The sequence below is a fragment of the Xyrauchen texanus genome, chromosome 6 (genome assembly GCF_025860055.1).
Source record: "Xyrauchen texanus isolate HMW12.3.18 chromosome 6, RBS_HiC_50CHRs, whole genome shotgun sequence".
NCBI classification, from domain to species: Eukaryota; Metazoa; Chordata; class Actinopteri; order Cypriniformes; family Catostomidae; genus Xyrauchen; species Xyrauchen texanus.
In genome coordinates, this window is record NC_068281.1 from 45,377,797 (window position 1) to 45,386,385 (window position 8,589).

Consider the following 8,589-nt stretch of genomic DNA (forward strand, 5'->3'; position numbering starts at 1 on the left):
TTTACACTGGCAGAACTGCCTTAACTGTAGGTCACCTAGTTTGCTGGAAATATTAAACCTGAACCAAAGATATCAGACAGATTAAACCTAAACATAGCACTGTCAATTATGCTTGACTCTAGATGCTGAATACTATGTTACAAAGTCTTTAAGCCACTCTGGGGCTTTCACCTCTCTCCTTAGGTGGGCCCTCTGTATCATTCCCCCCTCCCCTTCCCCTTGTTCTGGCCCTGCTGCCTGTTCCGTATCCTCCACATCTGGTGGTGGGGCTTGTGTCTCTGGGAGGGGTCTGAGGTGTGCTTTGTTTGTCCTCACCTCTTCTGAGTCCGTTTCCACTACATATGAGTGGGGAGTGTCTTCTTTTCTAATCACTGTGGCCGATTCTTTTGTATTTGTGATCCAGACTCGCTGACCTGCTTTTAGCTCCGGTCTCACAGTAACTTTGTGTCTGTGATTAAAGTCAACTGTCTGTGTGTGTTTCAGTTGTTTGTCCTTGTCTGCAAAGGCCTTCCTGTTTGGCCATTTAGGTTTGAGTTGAACAGGTGAGACTGGCAATGGTGAGTGCAGTCTCCTGCCCATCAGGAGTTCTGCTGGCGATGGTCCGTGATGCAGCGGTGTGACTCTGTAGGCCAACAGAGCCCTGTATGGGTCAGCATTTTTCTTCAATAGGCCCTTGACAGTCTTCACAGCCCTCTCTGCCTCTCCATTGCTCTGTGCAAAGTGTTAGGGGTATAACAGTTATGGCCCGGACCAGATATGGAGAAGGAAGACCAGGAGTCGAGAAGTTCAATTAAAGAATCAAAAATTTACTGAAGTATAGTCTGCAGTGAAATTGGTAGAGCCAGCGGCAAAGTCTCACGAGGAGATCGAAAGCCAACGCGTACCTTACACAAAATCTTACATCAATTATACCATTTGCAAGGACGTACATTCCATTATTTTACTCCTGATTGGCTAAAAGACCATAAAGTCACAACATATAGACAGCTATGCGGCCTATCAACATTAATCAGCGCACTTGTCGTCCGAGCCCGAGATTTTACATCTGAAGTGACCTCGCAGATGGTCGCGGGGCGTCTTCGAGTCGGCCTGGTGTGCATCCCTGGGTTCAAAACCTGGGTAGAAGGTCAAACGCACACACAAAACACTGACGAACGACAGTTCTTCTCTGGGCACAAGAGAGCCAGAGCACAACGTTATCAGGCCATTTAAAGCAAAACAGAGAGATAAAATATTCACTCCTCGGGCAGAGGAGAGGGGTAGAAATAACATACATTTCTTCCCTAAAGAAATAATAAGAGAAAATCACACTTCTACTATTCAGGTATTATTACATAGGACTTTAAACCATATAATTAGTCATGGAAAGGTCAAAGGTCACAATCAAACACAGAATACATCTGGAACCTATGTTTAACGCATTCTCCTTGCCCCCTCCCCTGAGAGGCTAGAAAGCATCACAGATAAGCTTATCCCCAAAAGACCTTCAGCCTACGTGCAGGACAGAGAGAAAGACTCTAGAATGTTCCTAAAAGAGACTAGTTAGCATTCAACACACATATGATTCAAAGTATATTTCAGTTATGCATAAGAAAATAGAATTGATTATGTGATCATGCATATAGTTAATTCATCACTTTATTAAAGAAGTTAAGCAACAGAATACAGATAGATATTGATATAAAAGTATATATATATATATATATATATATTGATATATCTGAAGAGACAAGGGATTTTGACCCTCACCCTTCAGTAGTATGGGCTGCTGGTCACATGTCTGAAATCATAGTCCATGGCAAATGAGGAGAAAGTGCATGAATAAAACTGAGGGCCATTATCAGTTATTAGTACTTCAGGAACCCCATGTCTAGCAAAAATGGATTTAAAGCCATTGATAACTCCTGCTGATGTGGTTATTGGGGTTTTAATTACTTCAATGTATCGAGAATAGTAGTCTACTAACAATAAGTAAGAGTCATTTTCCCAATAAAACATATCAGCTCCTACTTTCTGCCAGGGCCGCTGTGGCAGTTCTGAGGGTATCATTGGTTCTGGGTGAAGTGGTTGGTTTTTAGCACACACCTCACACTGGGCCACCATTCTTGTGATTTGAGCACCCAGTCCCAGCCACCACACTGACTGCTGGGCCCTCAGCCTGCATTTGGTTTTCCCCATATGTCCCTCGTGTAGTCTGGACAGAATTTCCTTCTGTAATGTCTCTGGTATAACAATCCATTGCCCTTTCATCAGAAGGTCACCATTCATGTGTAGCTCACTGTGGTGGACCCAATAGGGTTTCAGTTGCTGGGACAGCTCTTCTTGCCGTGGCCACCCTCTCTTGCACTGTGACATCAGCTGGCTACAGATAGAATCCCGCTGTTGGTGCTCCGCTATCTGTTGAAGTATAGACTGGGATGCAGGTAAGTTTTCGCGTATCATATTGATGAAGACCTGCACTTCCCCTTCCAGTTGTGCCTCTTCTTCGGTCAGTGGCCGTCTCACTGGGGCCCTGGAGAGTGTGTCTGCTGTGATAAGAGCCTTCCCTGGCACGTAAATTATCTTGTACGTGAACCTCAGCAGTCTGGGACGGAATCTCTGAATTCTGGGAGGTAAGTCATCCAACGCTTTTGTCCCTAACAAGGCCAGTAGTGGTTTATGGTCTGTCTCTATCGTGAATGGTAGGCCTATGAGGTATGAACTCAACCTTTCACATGCCCAGGTGACGGCCAATGCCTCCTTTTCAACCTGGGCATAACGTTGCTCTGTTTCAGAAAGGCTTCGAGAGATGTAGCGATTGGAGCCACTCCGTGTTATCCTGTCTCTGCATAAGGACAGCCCCCAGGCCAAAGGATGATGCGTCTGCAGACACTTTTGTTTTGGCTTGTGGTCTGTACTGAGCCAACACTCTCTGTGATGCCAGCTCCTTTTTGAGGTTTTCAAATGATGTCTGTTGCATGTGGCCCCAAGACCACTCATTGTTCTTTGACAGCAAATCTCTGAGTGGTTTGGTGGTGTCTGCAAACTGAGGAATAAACTTTGCTATGTATGTGACCATCCCCAAAAAAACGCCTAAAATCTGCTGTATTCTGTGGGATGGGTATGTCTGTGATAGCTCTGATTTTCCCTGGGTCAGGTTCAATGGCTCCCGCCCTGATTTTGTGCCCAACAAACAGGACTTCAGGCTGTGCAAAGGTGCACTTTTCATTTAGTGTTAGACCCGCCTCCTGGAGACGTGTCAAAACAGCTGTGAGCTGTTCATCGTGTTGGGCCCTATTCTCTCCACATATTAGGATATCATCTGCATGGCATATCACTCCACTTAGCCCCTCTAAGAGCTGGGACATGCGTCTCTGGAAGTGTTCTGGCCCTGAGTTAATTCCGAAAGGCAGAACATTAAAACAAAACTGGCCAAAGGGGGTGATAAATGTTGTGAGCTCCCTGCTCTCCTGTGCTAAGGGTATCTGCCAAAACCCACAACGTGCATCCAGCTTTGTGAACACCAGTGCACCATTCAGCTGGGCTAATGATTGGTCCACTGAGGGTAATATGTGTCTTTCTCTGCACACTCCCTCATTGAGTTTGGTCAGGTCAACGCAGATTCTTATCTTACCATTGGGTTTTGGAACCACTACTATTCCTGCACATCAATCAGTGGGTTTCTCTATCTTTGAGATGACCCCCATCTCCTCCATTCTTTTCAGCTCTTCCTTGACTTTATCAGTTAAGGGGATTGGTACGCGGCGAGGGGTGGTCAGAGCATAAGGGATGCCGTCCTCATTCGGGCGGATTTGGTAATCACCTTCAAGTCTCCCTAATCCACTGAACACCTTTGGAAACCTCTTTTTGAAGACCTCCCCTGAATCTGCTTTCTCTCCCTGTTCTTCAACTGCATCCAATCGCTCAATGAGGTGCAGTTCTGTAAGTGCTGGTAAGCCCAGCAGTGGCCTGGCTAGGTTATCAATGACAAATACAGACTGAGTGGCCTTTTTATCTTTACTTTCTAGTCTACTCTGTATCTGTCCTACCACAGGCAGTATCTTGTTATTTGGGCCATACAGTCTTTTTGAGGTGTGAAGTAAAGGACCATCTCTACTACACTTATATAATTTTGTGGGTATCGCTGTCACTGCTGCTCCCGTGTCTAATTTAAAAGAAACAATTTCCCCATTAATTTTGATGTCTGAGTACCAACCAGCACAGTCTGCCTTCACCTCACCCAGAAAAAGGCTGTCCTGGTAGAGTTGCTCCTCCACATCTGCCATCTCATGCACAGGCTGCTTGGATTTGCAGACAGCAGCAAAGTGTCCTTTTCTGTGACATTTCCTGCATTCAGCCTCCTTGGCCGGGCAATCTTTCCAACTATGAAGTGGCACTCTCCCACATTTATGGCACACCCCTGATGTTCCAGTAGCATTATGTTTTGCTCTTCGTTCGGAATTCCACTCTTTCCTTCGAGCAGGCGAAAGCGCGTGCACTTCATCACTGGGCCCACTGTGCGCGTGATTTCCCCCGCCGCGCAGCACCACTTGCTGCTGTTTTATGGTTTCACTTTGTCTTACTAAGTTCGTAGCTTTAGACAGAGTCAGATTTGAATCTAACTGTAACTTTTCGGAAAGTCTGATGTCTCTTATGCCCACTACTATGCGATCACGTATCAGTTCATCTTTGAGAGTCCCGAACTTGCAATATTCTGCCAATTTGTGAACTGCAGTAACAAAGCACTCAGCCGTTTCCCCCGGCTCTTGTTTTCTCATGTTAAACCTGGCCCTCTCGAAAATGACGTTGTGTTCTCCAATGAAATTTTTATCGAAACAGTCTTTTACTTTCTCGTAGATTACTTTGTCCGTTTCTTGTATCGCCGACGCATGTAAGATATCCTCTGCTTCATCTCCCATGGAATATATCAATGTGTTCACCTGGAAAGCTTCATCCTTTTTATCCAAACCCGACGCTACTCTGTACCTTTCGAATCGTTTAATCCATTTGGGCCAATTTTGGATGTCTCTGCAGTCAAACTTCTCTGGAGCGCTAATGCGAAATGCATCTCCAACGGCGTAAACTGCAGATGGTGGTCCCGCGCGTTCTCTCTCTTCTCTGGACATCTTACTTTGATTTACCTCCAAATAGCGGTGATTTCCCTTAAAAGTTAACTTTACTTATACTGTCGACTATACCTTCATGTCGAAGGCTGATTTGGTTTTAACATTAAACACTTCTGACACCATGTCGTAATTTGTACTATAAATGAACACAGACAACAAACAGCATGTTTTTAGCCTGCTGGCATATTTACTGAACTGAACTGTTTCCATGACAACACACAGATCCATTTCTACGGCCCCAGGTACGGGGCATCCCGAGGGTCATACTACAGTATCCATGTAAACATCCAAGTTAAATGTAAATAAAGGCCGTTCACGTGATTGACAACTGGAGCGCGAGCAGACAGTGCGGGAGCGAGGCAATCGTATGGTTAATAGAATGTCTGTGGCTGTGTCTGAAAACGTTCACTCATTCTCCATTTCCTATATAGTAAATGGTAGTGAGTGCACTATAGCTCAGCAGTGAGTGAATTCGGACGCTGACGTAGGAGCATTTGAGCTCTGAGGCTGTCACAGAAACAACGTCACATATGAACTTTTAAAATATTGGGCCGTACTTGTTATCCTTATTAAACGATATAGTAATACAATAAATCATTCTGTTTGTCATTTTTAATATATATGTTAAAATGTGTTTACTCTTTATATTATCAAATGTAACCGAATATTTAAATCATCCACATAAGAGACCGCACACAGTGTAAATGATGAGTTAAAATAATATCACCTCAGTGAATTATTTAGTAAATAAAGAATACAACTTAATGGCATATTTCTGTATAAATATAAATAGAGTAAATTTTAAAATGTACCTGTATATTTTGCCTCTATATGTTGTTATTTTAATCAAGTGATGATTTGTCAAAAATGTAATACATTCAGCAATGAAATAAAATATTGCAGGAGTGAATGGTGCCGTAAACTAGCATCTCTCGTCAGCTCGTGCTCACGTTTTCACCATAATATTTACAAGAAATGTTTCCAATCCTCTCTTCTTATTGACAAATTCATCCAGGTCTGACAAGAGCCCTTAAAGGGATAGTACACCCAAAAATGAAAATTCTCTTATCATTTACTTACCCTCATGCCATCATAGAATTGTATGACTTTCTTTTCTTCAGCAGAACATTTTTGAAGAATTTCTCATTCTTTTGGTCCATGCAATGCAAGTGAATGGGTGCCAACATTTTAAATCTTAAAAAAAAAAAAAAATATCACATAAATCAGCATAAAAGTAATCTATAAGACTCCAGTGGTTAAATCAATATCATCAGAAGTGATAGGTGTGGATGTGAAACAGATCACTTTCACATTCTTCTTCTTGTGTGATATGTTTCTCACCCAAACCTATCATATCACTTCTGAAAATATGGATTTAACTACTGGAGTCTTATACATCTGGGAAGGTATGCGGTTGAATAAATGATGGGAGAATTTTCAATTTTGGATGAACTATCCCTTTAAAGTGATAGCTCAACCATAATTTAATATTCTGTCATAATTTCCCTACCCTAATTTTGTTCAAAACCCATGTGACCTATGTTAGCCAGAATGTCAATTCTTCCCATAAGGTCTTGTAAGGGATTACAGCTTGGACCAGTAGTCTTGGAATTAAGACCAGGAGTCAAGGTGTTTATCAAATTAGTTGAATTTAACTGAAGAGAGTTGTTTGCCAAATCAAACGGCAGAAGTCAGCAGTACAAAAGCCTCTGAGTTCGAAGACAGGTGAATTATAAACTTAACTCAGGTCCAAAAACTTCAATACTTATAGTCAGATACAGCATCAAGTTGACATTAATGCTATGGCTTTTTGAATTCAGATTGGTTACACGCATAGATAGCTATAGAACATTTCTGAACATGGTCATAATGTACATCGTTTATCTCATTCATTGCTGGCATGATGCTTTAGTTCCGTATATACAGTGAGGGAAAAAAGTATTTAGTGTTACCAATTGTTTTCTTGGTGACTATGTTCCCAGCTGCCTTGAGATCATTGACAAGATCCTCCCGTGTAGTTCTGGGCTGATTCCTCACCGTTCTCATGATCATTGCAACTCCACTTTGTGAGGTATTGCATGGAGCCCCAGACCGAGGGAGATTGACTGTTCTTTTGTGTTTCTTCCATTTGCGAAGATCGCACCAACTGTTGTCACCTTCTCACCAAGCTGCTTGCCGATGGTCTTGTAGCCCATTCCAGCCTTGTGTAGATCTACAATCTTGTCCCTGATATCCTTGGGCAGCTCTTTGGTCTTGGCCATGGTGGAGAGTTTGGAATCTGATTGATTGCTTTTGTGAACAGGTGTCTTTTATACAAGTAACAAACTGAGATTAGGAGCACTCCCTTTAAGAGTGTGCTCCTAATATCAGCTCGTTACCTGTATAAAAGACACCTGGGAGCCAGAAATCTCTGATTGAGAGGGGGTCGAATACTTATTTCTCTCATTAAAATGCAATTCAATTTATAACATCTTTGACGTGTGTTTTTGGATTTTTTTGTTGTTGTTATTCTGTCTCTCACTGTTCAAATTAACCTACCATTAAAATTATAGACTCATCATTTCTTTGTCAGTGGGCAAATGTACAAAATCAGCAGGGGATCAAATACATTTTTCCCTCACTGTAGGCTCCAATGGTCAGAGTCAGGTCATTCCATTTATGGACAATAGTCCTGAGGTCCAATTGTCCACCTTTTGACTGCTATTCTCACTGAATTCCTGAACCAGATATACTTTTGGAGAAACACGCACCTATTATCTTATTCAAAGTCTTATACTCAAAGCTTCTGTTGAAGACTGGGCTTATCTTATTGGAACTTAAAACATTGAGATAATTGTACTTTCTCTCAGGGCATCTGAAGTATTCTTATTAAGCTTGCTGAAAACATTCCCAATCAATCAATGTACATTGTTAGGTTATGTAGACACTAGAGAAGCAGCCTACATGACCTAGGCCTATTAGTCAGAAGACACACAGTCTCCTACAGCATGAAGACAGATATGGAATGGTCTCAAAATGCTTATACAAGCATGACACCACAAAGAACATATTAAGATACTTAGAGTAATATATCATTAGCTAAAAAGGACATATGTAATTAAAAATACTGATTGGTTCCACTAAAATAATTAACGGAATCACATTAGGTTAAATGCTGATCAGTTTAAATTTAATTCACTCAAAGGATCTATATATCCAGGCGCATACCCCTTCAGCCTGCACCCCCAAGTCTTCTCTTTACTGTTGTACATGAAACTGGTGTTGAGCAGGTAGAATTCAATGAAGCTGTCAGCAGAGGACATGTGAGGCATCCATTTCTCAAACTGGATCTCTGATATACTTATCCTCTTTTTAATTTATACATATGGGCCTTCCACATCTCTTTCTGTCCTTGTTAGAGCCAGTTGTCCTTTATTTTTGAAAACTGTAGCGTACATCTTTGTTTGAAATCTTCAGTTTTTTTGGCAATTTCAAGCATTGTATA

General features: G+C 42.0%; 1 protein-coding gene across 1 annotated transcript in view; it reads right to left on the reverse strand.

Moving 5' to 3' along the window:
• Positions 1-8,589, reverse strand: part of LOC127645739 (zinc finger protein 721-like) — a 402,751-nt gene that overhangs the window by 301,180 nt on the left and 92,982 nt on the right. The window lies entirely within an intron of this gene.